At 41.7% G+C, this 16,504-nt stretch overlaps 1 protein-coding gene across 1 annotated transcript in view; it reads right to left on the minus strand.

Annotated features, from left to right (window-relative positions):
* shank1 (SH3 and multiple ankyrin repeat domains 1) overlaps nt 1–16,504 on the minus strand; it is a 267,279-nt gene that overhangs the window by 45,187 nt on the left and 205,588 nt on the right. The window lies entirely within an intron of this gene.

The raw sequence follows: 16,504 nt of genomic DNA on the forward strand, positions 1-16,504 counted from the left end.
CATTTGCTCACGGAGTCAATTCATCAAAGATTCAGCCAATCCCCAGGCCAGGTCAGTTTGCCTGTGATTCACGAGTTCTCATACAGTGTTAAGGCAGTATGCTTTTCTAGGTGTCAAATGAGTCAGTTGACGTGTTAGTGAGTCAGGGGGTTGTTTGTCCAACAGTGACTCTTATCGGTCTCTGAGTCATATTGTCAGTGATTCACTGAATCATGAGATGCAGCTCTTTACAGAAACCTATAAAGAGATGGTGCTCCATTCATTTGCTTGAGGTCAAGGCTACAATCATACTGTATCATATTAAGGTAACAAACTGTATCAGCTTACATTTTTGGATGGATGTGTTGAGTCAAGTACAGTATCCAAAAGTATCTAGACGCCCCTTCTAATGAGTGAATTCATATCTCCATAGACAAGCAGTTGAATGAAATTATCTGGAGGAGGCATATGTGAGCTTAAGGTCACCATGGCCTTGCTAAGTATCGTCTAAAAGTTCTACATTGGAAATATCTGATCTGGTCAGTTTTGGTTTCACTCTGCAGTTTTTAGTAAGCTTCCTACATCCTGTCATCTTGCGATACTTGACACTGATTGGTGTGAAGAATGTTGTCAGTTCAGAAAGATGCCGACCTTCTTGGTGTGTATGCTGCTCACGCAGAAGAATAAGTGTGTAAGATTCCCCTCAGATTCCTTTATTTCAGTTTATAAATAAGGACTAATCTACAGTTACAGTAGATACAGAAATTACCAGCATAATCTGTTACATCCATATTGCTGCTGCCTGATGCACATGAAAGTGAAGGGTAGTCGGATTTTGGTACAATACCATTTTTTTTCTTCATCTGTTGGTAAATGGTTGACGATAGCCTGTCTCAACTTCCAATAATTGGTCCAAAAGAGCTAATCTACAGTTACAGTAGATACAGAAATCACCAGCATAATCTGTTGCATCCATATTGCTGCTGCCTGATGCACATGCATTTAAATTTGGAGTCAGATTTTGGTACACCACCATTTTTTTTCATCTGTTGGTAAATGGTTGACGATAGCATGTCTCAACTTCTAGTAATTTGTCCAAAAGGGCTAATCTACAGTTACAGTAGATACAGAAATCACCAGCATAATCTGTTGCATCCATACTGCTGCTGCCTGATGCACATGCATGTAAAATTGGAGTCAGATTTTGGCACAACACCATTTTTTTTTCATCTGTTGGTAAATGGTTGACGATAGCCTGTCTCAACTTCTAGTAATTGGTCCAAAAGTTTATAAATAATCGTTAATCCATAGGTACAGTAGATAAAGAAATCACCAGCACAATCTGTTACATCCATACTGCTGCTGCCTGATGCACATGCATGTAAAGGGTAGTCAGATTTTGGCACAACATCATATTTTCTTTAACATTTGTTGGTAAATGGTTGATGATAGCCTGTCTCAACTTTCAGTAACTGGTCCAAAAGTTTATATATATATGGGTTAATCTACAGTTACAGTAGATACAGAAATCACCAGCATAATCCATTGCATCCATACTGCTGCTGCCTGATGCACATGCATGTAAAGGAGAGTTAGATTTCAGCACACCACCATATTTTTTTTCTTCATCTGTTGGTGAATGGTTGACGATAGTCTGTCTCTACTTCTTGAAACTGGTCCAAAAGTCTGATCCATCAAGAAAAGTGATTTCACACTGCAGACAAACCAAACCATGGTTCAGGAAATCCTGGCTGAGACTATTTCTTTTGGTCAGACCAAATTTTCGTCCTTTGGTCTGGACAGTAGTTCAGTGGTATCTTTCAGACCTGCTATTTTGGTTCGAACCAAAATGAAAATTCCAAGATTCTGGACCAAAACAGTTAGGTGTCTGAGGCTATGTCCACACAGTAGGTAAAAGGGCCCCAATTCCACTTTTTCAACCCAATCTCATGTTTGTTTTGGCTGTTCACACTATCTTTTTATGTGACATATACAGCTCTGGAAAAAAATAAGAAAATAAGAGAGAAAAAGTGTAAGTTTTTTTGATTTTACTAAACTAAAAACCTCTGGAAAATAATCAAGAGGAAGATTGATGATCACAAGCCACCAAACCAAGCTGAACTGCTTGAATTTTTGCACTAGCAGTGGCATAAAGTTATCCAAAAGCAGTGTGTAAGACTGGTGGAGGAGAACAAGCCAAGATGCATGAAAGCTGTTTAAAACCAGGGTTATTTCACCAGGGTTATTTTTTTTCTGAATTCTTAAAACTTTGAATATGAACTTGTTTTCTTTGCATTATTTGAGGTCTGAAAGCTCTGGGGCTTTTTTTATTTCAGCCATTTCTCATTTTCTGCAAATAAATGCTCTAAATGACAATATTTGTATTTGGAATTGGGGAGACATGTTGTCCGTAGTTTATAGAATAAAAGAACAATGTTCATTTTACTCAAACATTTACCTATAAATAGCAAAATTAGAGTGGTAAACTGATTCAGAAACTGAAGTGGTCTCTTAATTTTCTCCAGAGCCGTACATATGCCATTTGTCTAAAGAGTTTTGTAGCTCTGTGTAACTGACACACAAGCACAAACAAGCAATGCTCCACGTGAAGTTTCCGTTTCATCCTTGCCAGAATCACAAAAGCTATTCTGCGTTTTAAGCTTGCTATTCTATTTCTGTCTCATATTACACTAGTAAATCAGTATGATTTGTTTTCAAGCATGAAATTAAAAGGTTTCATGTTTGGTAAGAAATGTTACTAAAATCATAATTGTACTTGTAATAGAAATTACATGGTTTTTCCTACCACTGCTTTGCTGACGACACTCAGCTATACCTGTCGTTCTCACCCGATGATCACTCAATCTCTGCACGAATATCACAGTGTCTCTCAGACATATCCGCATGGATGAAGGAACATCACCTCCAACTAAACCTCTCAAAGACTGAACTTCTGGTCATACCAGCAAAACCTTCTATTCAACACAACTTTGCCATAACCATCGACTCTCTCTCTCTCTCACCGACAAAGGTTGCTAGGAACCTGGGTGTCATGGTTGATGACCAGCTTCTCTTCACGCACCATGTGGCCTCAGTTGCTCGATCCTGCCGCTTTGCGCTTTACAACATCGGAAAAATTCGAAAATTTGTTTCTGACGCAACAGGCCACCCAACTCCTGGTACAAGCTGTGGTAATCTCACGCCTCGACTACTGCAATGCCGTACTAACTGGCCTCCCGGCCTGTGTAGTAAAACCACTACAGATGATTCAGAATGCAGCAGCACGTTTGGTCTTCAACCAGCCAAAACGGGCACATGTCACTCCGCTGCTCATTGAGCTCCACTGGCTACCAGTTGCTGCTCGCATCAAATTCAAAGCGCTTACAATCGCCTACAAGGTGATGACAGAACAGCTCCTTCCTACTTGCACTCGCTCCTGAAGGCTTACGCTACCTCCCGGCCGCTGCGCTCCTCCAATGAACGTCGCCTCGCTTTGCCAAACACAGTCTACACAAAGTAATCCAGACTGTTCTCATACAGAGTTCCTCAATGGTGGAACAAACTACCTTCCACTACCAGATCAGGAGAATCTCTCGCTATCTTTAAGAAACTCCTGAAGACAGAGCTCTTCAAAGAGCACTTACTCTCCTAACACCTCTAACAAACTAACTAATTCTAACCTCATCTCCTTCTTCCTCTTCTCTACTCCTCTATCCCATTATTTCCCTCTGACCTCCTTAAGGCCCTATCTATAGATGCTTTATTTTTAACTTCTATTATTTTTGCACTTAACCTCTTCTATTATTTGCACTTCAATATTGTAAGTCGCTTTGGACAAAAGCGTCTGCCAAATGTAATGTAATGTAATGTAATGTATAATAATTAATGATAGTTAATAGTTATAATAGTTAATAAGTTAGTTTTGGCACTTTCCTAAATTGAATTTTAAAAACAATAGTTCTCTTAATACAATTTCTATTTTAAAACATGCAGAATTTGAAATTAATTCCTGTTACTGATCTGAAACTATTAAGCCAGGGGTGTCCAAACTACGGCCCGCGGGCCGCTCCAAAAAAGGGAACAGGCCGCAAATGGCCCAAGGGCCGTAGTTTGGACACCCCTGGTGTATTTTAGAAATAGAATGAAAGTTGACCCGCTGTTAAGCAGGTTTGTATAATGTGAGATTCAAAGTTTGAACGCTAGGTGTCAGAAACGGGTCAAAGAGTCTAAAAGCGTCGAGAATGCGCAGTTGTAGCGCAGAAAAACAGCCCAAAGAGTCTAAAAGTGGAGAGAGTGCTCAGTTGTAGCGCAGAAAAACAGGCCAAAGAGTCTAAAAGCATTGAGAATGCGCAGTTGTACCGCAGAAAAACGGGCCAAAGAGTCTAAAAGCAGAGAGGGTGCGCAGCAAAAGAGTCTAAAATTGCTGTAATTAAGGAGTTTAATATTAAGAGACATCATGAAATAAAACATCAATATGAAAAATCTTAGTTTACACAACACTGTGAACGATAGATTAAGATAGTAAGTCAAGTAGAATGGTGTGTAAATGAAAGTAATCAGGAAAAAGTATTATTCAAAGTGGTATATTTCATTATTTGTTTCATTACAGAGTCTGTGGCCCATGACTTCAAATATATTTCTCCTTCTGGCCCCAAACAAAAAAAGTTTGGACACCCCTGTATTAAGCGGAGTACAGAATAGATACGCAGTTTCTTCAAGCGTCCTGTAGGAGTCACCAAATATATATTCCAAATATATATAATTTATTTAACTGCAGAGGTCTAGGCCTGTTAAGGGGTTAAACTTTGTCTTTAAGCTTTTTATTTTCCTTTGATGCTGCAAACACGTTATGTGACCACATTCGACCATTTCATTAGAAACACACAGCGGTTACAACATAAGCCTTTTAATATTATTTATATTTAGCAGGTCTGTTACCTCGTTGTTCTGCCACTGAAACCCTCCCTCAATTTGTCTTCTTTTTTCCTGTGCGCTAATGTGCATTTTCCCTTCTCTTCACTGTCTTTCTTTTGGCTTTTTTTTTTCTTTGACGTAAAAATCGCATGAATTCTGGTCTGACTGTTCAGAGAGGGTCACAATTCTGAAGCGGCCTCAACTGGAATTGAAATGGTCAAATTCAGTCTGCTTTTTCTGTTCACACTGCCACACCAATGCCACATCTGTTTCACATCAGAAAAGATCAGGTTTAGAACAATTTTACCTGCTGTCTGAACAAAAAAAGGACCCCATTTTTGCACAGTAGGTGCCACTGTGGCTCCCTGCAATGCCTCCTTCACCCTTCATTACTGTAATCTGATGAACTAGGACCTTCTCTGAAAGTGAGAAAGTTCTGGATGTTGGAGTGTCTGAGATTACGTGAAGACTGTGTGTCTCTCAATCAGGTGCAGCTACTGTACCATGCTGTACCCGCATGCTGCTAATCCCACTGTACACTCACTGTTTCAACCCGCTCCATCTGTTCCCTCTCTCTCTCTCTCTCTCTTTCTTTCATTAAAACCTCTCCTCACTCGCTCACCACTCTAAGTCTTAGCAAAGTAACTAGTCAGCACAGAAGCCCTGCTCAGATCTTTTGGCCGACTCATTCATTCACAACCAGTGAACTAACATTCCCGCTCTTTCCCTCTCTCTCTCTCTCAGAGCATCTTCTGGTCTCCAGCAGTTCACACACACACAAACACACACACACACACACACAAATCAAGATATCAACTGTGACCACTCTCCATAGCACCCACTCGGCATTGCCCAGTGTTACGAGAAAAAAAAAGGAAAGAAGGAAAAGGGAAAATGGCCAGTCCTGAAGTGTGATACACAAACAACCTCTGCTGGCAGCTCCCGACCAAGCAGGCCAGCTTGCTGTAGTACACACACACATACAGTACCACACACACAGTACCACACAACCAAACATAGGTTTGCTGTATGAACAAAAGTAATGGGAAAACATTTCAAAATAAAGAGTATTAAAAATGTATTTTCTGCTTTTGTTGGAGTCACTATCTCCTCTGTTTTTGTATCATTACAGCACTGCTGTGAGGACTCGATGACATTCAACTACAGAGCAAGAGACTTAGTGAGGTTATGATGTTGGATCCCTGCACCACCTCATTATAATGACCCTTTAACTCTCCAACAAAAGTTTTTGATATGAAGCAGTGAAAGTAGTGAAAGAGGTGGAGTGAAGTTACGGAAGTATGGGGGTACAGGAAGCTCAGGAAAAAAGTGAAGAGAGGGGAGTATAAGGAAGGAGTGAAGGTAGGGGTGTAAATGAGGGAGGGGATTAAAGGGAAGGACTGAAGGGAAGGGAGTAAAGGTAAGGAGTGATGAATGGGGAGTAAAGGGGAGGAGTGAAGGGAGAAGTAAAGGGAGCAGAGGAGTGAAGCTAGGGGTGTAAAGGAGGGAGGGGATTAAAGGGAAGAACTGAAGGGAAGGGTGTAAAGGGGAGGAGTGAAGGGAGGAGTAAAGGGAGCAGAGGAGTGAAGCTAGGGGTGTAAAGGAGGGAGGGGATTAAAGGGAAGGACTGAAGGGAAAGAGGTAAAGGGGAGGAATGAAGGTAGGGGAGTAAAGGAGAGGAGTAAAAATAGGGGAGTAAAGAGAGGAGTGTAGGTAGGGGAGTAAAGGAGAGGAGTAAAGATAGGGGAGTAAAGGGGAGGAGTGAAGGTAGGGCAGTAAAGAGAGGTGAGTGAAGGAGTAAAGATAGGGGAGAAACTGGGAGGAGTGAAGGGGGTGAGTAAAAATAGGGTAGTAAAAGGAGGAGTGAAGGTAGGGGAGTAAAGGAGAGGAGTAAAGATAGGGGAGTAAAGGGGAGGAGTGAAGGTAGGGCAGTAAAAAGAGGGGAGTGAAGGAGTGAACATAGGGGAGAAACTGGGAGGATTGAAGGGCGGTGAGTAAATATAGGGGAGTAAGGAAAGGGAGTAAAGGAGAGGAGTAAAGGGGATGAGTAATGGTAGGGGTGTAAAGGAAGGAGGGGATTAAAGGAAAGGGAGTAAAGGGGAGGAGTGAAGAGAGAGGAGTTAAGGGGAGAAGTGAAGCATGGGGAGTAAAGGGAAGGAGTGAAAGGAAGGGAGTAAAGGGGACGAATGAAGAGAGAGAAGTGAAGGAGGGAGGGGATTAAAGGGAAGGGAGTAAAGGGAAGGGAGTAAAAGGGAGAAATTAAGAAAGAGGAGTAAAGGGGAGGAATGAAGGTAGGGGAGTGAAGGAGGGAGGGGATTCAAGGGAAGGGAGTAAAGGGAAGGGAGTAAAGGGGAGGAATGAAGGTAGGGGAGTGAAGGAGGGAGGGGATTAAAGGGAAGGGAGTAAAGGGAAGGGAGTAAAGGGGAGGAGTGAAGGTAGGGGAGTGAAGGAGGGAGGGGATTAAAGGGAAGGGAGTAAAGGGAAGGGAGTAAAGGGGAGGAGTGAAGGTAGGGGAGTAAAGTGTAGGAATGAAGGAAGAGGAGTAAAGCAGAGAATTAAGGGAAGGAGTAAAGGAAGGGGAGGTGTAAATGGAGGGAAGTAAAGAAAAGGAATAAAGGTAGGGGAGTAAAGGGGAGGAGTTGGCTCTGGAACACTCCTGGAATATAATCAGAAGGAAGATGGAGGATCACAAGCCACCAAACCAAGCTGAACTGCTTGAATTTTTGCACCTGCAGTGGCATAAAGTTATCCAAAAGCAGTGTGTAAAACTGGTGGAGGAGAACATGCCAAGATGCATAAAAACTGATTAAAACCAAGGTTATTCCACCAAATATTGATTTCTGAACTCTTAAAACTTTATTATGAATATGAACTTGTTTTCTTTGCATTATTTGAGGTCTGAAAGCTCTAAATCTTTTTGGTTATTTTCTGTAAATAAATGCTCTAAATGACAAAGTGTTTATTTGGAATTTGTTCGTTTTTCTCAAACATATACCTATAAATAATACATTCAGAAACTGAAGTGGTCTCTTAATTTAGTTTCAGAGCTGTATTTACATATTTTCCATGCCTTGGCAGATCCTACTGGAACTAGATCAGTAATATTATTCACTTTAGCTATTAGATTTTTATTTTATTTTATGGTTTACTTTATATACATTATATTGCCAAAAGTATGCGCTCGAGTGCATTGCATTTAGGGATGTAAGGCTTGGATTGAGCTGCTCATCCATTGAAACCCATCCTATGAAGTTTTTTTATGATCTACTATTCTTGAGCTGATCTGAAGGCCACTTGAAGTTTGAAGGACTGTAGTGATAAACTAGTGATTTTATGTTGACAGAGTGAGCTGCTTTCGTTTCCAGTCGTTCCACTTTGTTATAACATCACTGACAGTTGACTGTGGAATATTTAGCAGTGAAGAAAATTTCAAGGTGCTTGGTTTTGTACACCTGTGACCATGGAAGTCATTGGAACATGAGTTCAATCATCTGAATGAGTGAATAAATACTTTTGGGTGTAATGTGCTTCTACATCTCCAGTATCTCTATATATCTTCACACTACACAAGCCAAGCATTCTGAAAGCAATGCGGCAGCGGCATGCATAACTGAATCAAGTTCATCAGTCAAGAACTCGAGGAACTCGATCAACCCTGGAACGAGAGAATCATCAGAATGGTCTAGATGGTGGAAAGGAGACCAATGAGAGAGAGTGACTGGACCCAGACCTGTCCGAGACCGTCCAATCAGAGAGGGTCCACACAGCATAGCTGGACGCTACACATATAGAGTATTCTACACACACAACCCAACAGCAGACTGCATAGCAGGGCCTAATACGTTAGACATACACACACCGAGCCAACACACACACACATATATACACAAACACACATATACACACTCATATACATGGAATGTGTGGACGAGCATTGACGCAATAAACACCAGCATTATTTGACTAGACTTATGAATATGAAACAGATATATAGATACAGATATATAGACACACACACACACACACACACACACACACAGCACATACACACACACACACACACACACACACACAGCACATAAGCATCTCAGCCTGCCTGCTGCACCTCTGTCCAAACCAGCTGCTAATAGAGCACACACTTTCTCTGCATGGTGCACACACACACACACGCACACACACACACAATCTCACATGCGCTCACACACACACAAACACACACACACACACACACACACACTGGTGTAGCATTCTGTCCATCAGATGAGTGTGTGTGGGTACAGTATGCTGGCTGGAGGCAGACATTGTGTTCTGCTCCCAGTAACACATTGACAGAGGCAGCAATTCTCTATCACACACACACACACACACACACACACACACACACACACACACACACACACACAGTGCTGGATAATGCACCGGACTGCGTGAGCACCTCACGTCCCCACACACACACTCACGCAGGCACAAGTCCGAATGCACACGCGCGCACGCACACGCAGCATTGCAACACACCCCCGTCTGTCGATCCATCAGTCTCTTGAATCACATACACACACACACACGCACATGCACATGCATGCAGTGTTTTCTCTCTCTCTCTCTCTCTCTCTCTCTCTGTCACACTCTCTCTCTCCCTCACACACACACACACTCTCTCTCTCTACCCCTCCATCTCCATCTCCGCGCCACTGCTCCGGCGGAGACGCTGCCGAGAGAGAAAGAGAGAGAGAGAAAAACAGCCAGTACCTGTAAATGAACCAGACGCTGCGATTCATAGGGCCGAGCGACGGCCAGGACGAGGAGAGGGAGAGGGAGAGAGAGAGATCCTCCTCTCCGCATCCGAGGGAGAGGGAGAGAGAGAGATCCTCCTCTCTGCATCCCTCCTTCGCCATTTCCCCCCTCCCTCCCTCCTCCTGCTGCTCCTCCTGCTCGTCTTCCAGCAGCCGGGAGAATAGCAAGAGAGTGAGAGAGGGAGAGGGAGAGAGGGAGCGGGTAAGGGAGAGAGGGAGAGAGTGGTGCGAATGCGAGAAGAAGAAGAGGAGGAGGAGGAAGAGGAAGAGGGAAAGAGGAGGAGAGAAGAGAGAGACGGAGGAGAGAGTGAGAGCCAGGGCCCGGCTCTCCCAAGCCCTTCATACTTAAGACGGAGAGAGAAAGAGAGAAAGAGAGAGAGAGAGAGAAAAAGAGAGAGAGGGAGAGAGACTGTTGACTGTGACTGCGACAGAGGAGGAGGGAGTGTGTGTATGTATGTGTGTGTAAGTGAGAGAGAGGGAAAGGGATAGAGAGGGAGAGAAAGAGGGTGAATAGAAGAGGAAAAGAGAAGTGTGTGAGAAGAAAAGGGGCAATGAGGACAAGGAAGAGAGAGAGGAAAGAGAGAAAGGGAGAAATAGAGATAGCAAGGTTGAGAGATGGAAAAATAAAGGCTAAAGAAAGAAGAGATAAATGCAGAGATAAATGAAAATACAGAGAATGGTACAGATGGAAAGAAAGAGACCAAGAGAGAGAGGGGGGAGAGAGTTAGATAAAGGAAGAATAACAAAAAGAGAGTGAAGGGATAGAGGGAAAAGATCAAGAGAGATGGATGAAGTAAGAAGAAAGAGACCAAAGCAGAGAGGAACAGAATGAGAGAGGGTGATAACTAGGGAGAGAGATGGATAGAGGAAGGAAAGAGATAGAGAGAGAGCTAAGCAGAGAGGAACAGAATGAGAGAGGGGATAACTAGGGAGAGAGAGAGATAGAGGAGGGAAGAGAGATAGAGTGAGAGAGAGAGCAAGGCAGAGAGGGATAAAGTCAGAAAGAGATACTACAAGGAAGAGGACGGAAATGAGTAAGGAGAAAGAAAAAGAGAGTGAGCAAATGAGAGAGCAATAGGATGAGATACATTGAGAAAGAATGGGGAGAGAAAGAAAGGTAGAGGAAGAGAGAGAGAGCTGCAACATTATAAGAAAGGGAGGAGGAGAAAAAGAGGAGGAGATAAGAGCAAGGGAAAAGGAACTCTTTAGAAAGAGAAAGAGAAAAAGCTGGATAAAGGATGAAATGTGAATATAGCAGTAAGAAAGAAAGAAAGAAAGGACAGAGTAAGTGGGACAGAGACAGATAGGTACAGAAATTAAGAAAGAGGGGCAAGGACATATAGAACGGGGAGAGAAAGGGAACTATTCAAAAAGAAAGAGAGAAAGCTGGATAAAAGAGGAAGAGTGAATATAGGGAAAGAAAGAAAGAAAGAAAGTAAGTAAGGGGAGAGAAAAGGAACTAACCCGAAAGAAAGAGAAAGAGTAGGATAACGGAGGAAATTTGAATATAGCAATGAAAAAAAGAAAGAAAGAAAGATGAACTGAGTAAGAGAGCCAAAGAAAGAGAGGTACAGAAATATACAGAGAGAGAGGGAAGAACAGGGAGGATGGGACAAGTGAGAGAGAAAGAACAGGGGAGAAAGGGTTAGAGTGAGAAAGAGGGGAAGATAGTCAAAGGAGATAGATAGAGTGAGGGAAAATAAAAAGGAAGAAAGAGAGCAAAGATAGAATAAAAGAAGGTGGTAAAATGAGAGAGAGGGGGAAGGACATATAGAAAGGGGAGAGAAAGGGAACTATTCAAAAAGAAAGAGAGAAATCTGGATAAAAGAGGAAGAGTGAATATAGGGAAAGAAAGAAAGAAATAAATAAAGAAAGAAAGAAGGGCAGAAAGTAAGGGCAGAGAAAGGGAATTAGTACGAAAGAAAGAGAAAGAGTAGGATAACGGAGGAAATGTGAATATAGCAATGAAAGAAAGAAAGAAAGAAAGAAAGATGAACTGAGTAAGAGAGCCAAAGAAAGAGAGGTACAGAAATATCCAGAGAGAGAGGGAAGGACAGGGAGGATGGGACAAGTGAGAGAGAAAGAACAGGGGAGAAAGGGTTAGAGTGAGAAAGAGGGGAAGATAGTCAAAGGAGATAGATAGAGTGAGGGAAAACAAAAGGAAGAAAGAGAACAAAGTTAGAATAAAAGAAGGTGGTAAAATGACAGAGTCAGAGAGAGAGAAAGTCAGAGAGAGAGACACAGAGAGAGGGAGAGACAGACAGGTAAGACAAATGAGGTAATGTAAGGATGGACAGAGTGAGGGGGGTGTAATGGAGGAGGGGTCACTGGGTTTGTTTGAGAATCTAATACACTCTATTATACTGCAATAAACACACACACACACACACTGGGATACACAAGCCAAAACACACCTGCAGCACCACCAGAGATGGCATGAGTTGGAAGATGTAATTCAAATGCAGAGCAGCAGTCTGTTAGCGCACACACACACACACACACACACACCTCCCTTCATCCCCTCACTCTCTCAGTCCTCTCCTGTGTGTCATCTCTTCCTCTCTTCAGATGCACTTGGTCTATCAGTGCTCGCCCATTCATAAAAATGCAGAAAGAGAGAGAGAGAAAGTGAGAGAGAGAGAGAGAGAGAGAGAGAGAGAGAGAGAGAGAGTGAGAGAGAGAGAGCTCTGAACATTCCTGCACAGAAAAAGTATCTTCTCTCTTACACCATTCACCTAAATCTGATTTCACCTACAGGGGAAGTTCACAAAACTGTCAAAATATATGTATAATCAAACATTTAAAGCCACATTATGTAGCTTTTGACCTTAAAAACATTACACAAGACCTCTCTCCTCAATTCTAGAATGTTACATAACCAGTCATATTTGTTTAAAATCCTGCAATTTCACTCATCAGCCTCAGTCCACATACTTCTTTTACTTTAGATCCTGTCTCTTTCAGCTATTAAAGCACAATTCTGATTCAGTAAATTGTTCCAGAATAGAGCGTTCACACATTGTTCACGCATTAAAGCAGAATTACTCAGGAACTGGTATATTTATCTCTCCTGGGCTCCCCCTACAGTGGGAGGGGGAGTGTAATTCATTCATACTTTACTGAAATAAAAAAAAAACACTTTTTGTGCATCCCTTCATTCACAACTGATGAAGTGAAAGAAGCATGTGGACTGAGGTGGTAGACTAGTATTACGAGTAGATTTTTACACTTATATGACTCTAATATGGTTGGGCAGCGTTACACAGTTCCAGAGAGAAGTCTCGTGCAGCTCCACCAAAGTTCCATAGTGCAGTAGTAGCAGCGTTTCAGCATGGAGAGGGAATGGCGGATTTTGAATATACATACAGTGAAACATGGTGGCAGTAGCATCATGCTGTGGGGATGCTTTTCTTCCCATCAGAGTTGATGGGAAGGTGAATGTAGCTAAAAACCTGAAAGAAAACCTGTTGGAGGCAGAAAAAGTCTTGAGACTGGGACGGAGATTCACCTTCCAGCAAGACAATGACCCTAAACACACAGCCGGAGCAACAGTGGAATAGTATACATCAAAATATTACAATGTGTTGAAACTCTCCATCCAACCTGGTTGAGATTGAGCTGTTTTGCAAAGAAGTATGGACAAAAATCTCAGTCTTTAGGTGCATAAACCTGGTAGAGACATACTCCAAAAGACTTGCAGCTGTGATTGCAGCGAAATGTGGCTTGACTATGTATTGGTAAATTGGCTGAATGCTTTTGCACATCACTCTTTTCTGATTTTTATTTGATTAAAAAAAAAAAACTTTTATTTTATTACACTTTTATTTTTGCACAATTATGTGTTACTTTGTGTCGGTCTATCACTTAAAATGCCATTTAACAACAACTCTTGTTTCTGGCAACTTCATAGCTCAAGCCCGAGCATCAACGTGAATCTGAAGCTCATTTTGAAGGTCTCATTTCATTCATTTTAAGGTTTTATTCATTTTAAGATGTCTAGTTGTGGTCTCTAATTTGAATGAATGCCAAGTGAGCCGTTTTTTGGTGAAAAAAGGGCTTGGTTGTTTCTGTATAGCCCTGCTTTATTTTACTGGATTAGTGGTCTCTGAAGAAAGACAGGATTTCGGCTCTTGTTCATGAATATTCATACGTGCAAACATACTGCCTCTGATTGGCTAACAGCACTGCAGCAGAGAATGCTGCCTGCCTTCGGCCTAAAGTCAAATTTACAGCTCTAAAACTCAAAGGACAAAATGTTTTCAGAGATACAGTCTTAGTTATAAAGATATAGCACTGAGTGCTAGGTAATGTTAACCCTTAAACTTCACTTAACGTCAGACTCCCCAACGGCCAAGCGGCACTGCTCTCCCCGCGGCATTGTTAATGTTTCTTTCTGCTAAACTAAGGCTTGGTGACTCGGTGCTTGGGAAGTTTCACCATGTCGAAGCCCCAGAGTCCATTTTATATCATAAAATTGACCGTGGACGGCGCACTCTTTGACCGGTGTTCTGTGAAGTTGTGCTACCTTGTCAAACCACGCTTCCCTAGTGTACATTTATGGTCTCGGTAAAATAAAAAGCAGAATCAACCGGAGATCCGTTTTAAACCTACAGTTACTTACACAAGCTAGCTAACATTAACTAGCTGGTGTAAACAGAGCTGTAAGCTCTTTAGCTGTGTCAGCTCTGTTGCAGCCCGGCTTCAACACTGCCTGTGGGTGGTCACGAGCCAAGGTAAACGAAACCATGAATACTATTTCAAAAGTTGACGTAGACACGGTGCTTTTCCTGATCGTATATTTTCTTTTACTAGCTACTGCAGATAATGAAGGTTGAGGAACAGTTTAATATGCAGCATCATTTACAACTCAGAGAGACCTATTGTATTTCACAAAGAACAAGAAAAAGTGGATTTTAACGGAAGGAGACCTTTAAGAAAAGGCTGCTACATAATGTTGCTTTAAAATGCCTGTTGAGTTTGAATATTATATAAAATGACTGATCCAGTCTATTTTTTCATGCTCTAATACTGCTAAAAGCTGCTAAATGTTTCCACAATCACAAAATGTCCATATTTTCACCATATTGATACAAACAAAGCTCTAAACACACACACACACACACAGCAGATCATACAAGCTAGAAGCTGCAATTCAGATGCAGAGGAGCAGTGGTGCTGGTGCAGGGGAGCCAGAAGTGTTGATTAGCTGCTGCTGGCTGTGTTGTGTGGATTAGAGCTACAACATTAATAACAGCTCCGGCGCTCTGAAACGGCACAGTCCACACTGCTGAATCAGGACTGGATATTTCCCGCACTCTGACACACGGGGTCACAGTTTCAGATGGAACATCTGATTTGGACTGATTTACAGTGCAGTGGGTTGATTTCAGTTCAGCTGCATTATCAGCAGTAATCTATCTATTTTTTTTTTAAATATATGTCTTACATCTGCAAACATGTTTAAATACATAATTCTTGTAGAATCATATTAAAAAAATAGTGATTTGTCTTAGAAAAGCTATTTTCTGCTGATAAACTGTAATTCTGCTTGTCTGAAACTGATTACTGCACCCCCTAGTGCTTGAAAATTCAGTTCTGCTTCATGTGCGGTAACGAAATGATACTGAAATAAAGTGGCCTACTGTCGTTTGCTTATTTCTTATGTATTACTTATTTTATATAATACACCAACATTCCAAAAATGAATGGGAAAGCAGTATGTAAACTGAACTGATAATCAAGTGTTAGTTTACTTTGTGGGACAGCTTGTGAACACTTGCACCTGTGCAAGTTGTGAAGTTTTACCTTGTATGTGAGTCTAAACGCCAGTCAACATGCTCATGGCAAGGCACGTTAATTAGCATTAGAGTTTTAGCGAGGGCTGATACTGGGTGCCAGATTGATGGGACATTCCATTCCCCAAATATTTCACATGTAACATTCTTTGATCTAGTGTTGCACGGTATACCGATACTAGAAAATAATCTTAATACTTTATACGTGTGTAAAAGCGGGGCAATAAACAATATATTTAGTACCGGTACTTTAACCCAATAGGCAGGCAGAAACTAAAACAAACAAACAGTATTATAGACAGTTATATATTAAACATTTAAATTAAAAATAACAACAGCTATAACACATTCTAGAATTCCAGGGATGATGAGCGTAAGTTTGAACATGTGATATTGTCAGATATACATGCTGGGGATTGTAGTTCTGGAGAGGAGCATGTCCACTGGCAGGAAGGTATAAGGCTGAGTTAGGAACTACAATGTCAGTATCAGGTGTAACACTATCTACATTTTAAAGGTATAAAACTCTCACAAACAGGAATAAGCCACTAACTCAATGTCTGGGTACGCTTAGGGCTGGACAATAAATCATTATCAATAAATTTTGATAGAAAACGTTTTGATGTTTCGATAATGTTGATACTGAATCAGCAAAATGTGTTTAAAAATCATATCTCTCAGAACTCGCCTAAGACCAGCACTGAGCAGGCAGCTACAAATCACTATTCTGAGCTTTTGTCCTGTAACTGAGGACCGGAGTAATGTACAGACATGATAATAATGTCATAACACACAACAAGAGTCACTCTATCTAAATAATTTCATTAGTCTGTCAACTATCTGAGAGTAATCCAGCTCAGAAGAACACCATCTAACCCACTCCAAGCCTGACAACTCCAGCTGTTAGCACTGCACATTTTAGCTAACTGCTTCAAGACTGCTGTGGCTGGCTGTTGGCATCACGGCTAACCTTTCCAAGCCTGCCAAGGCCGACATGTCAGCTTCTGTCACTGAGTGATGTTC

Source organism: Astyanax mexicanus, chromosome 19 (genome assembly GCF_023375975.1).
Source record: "Astyanax mexicanus isolate ESR-SI-001 chromosome 19, AstMex3_surface, whole genome shotgun sequence".
NCBI classification, from domain to species: Eukaryota; Metazoa; Chordata; class Actinopteri; order Characiformes; family Acestrorhamphidae; genus Astyanax; species Astyanax mexicanus.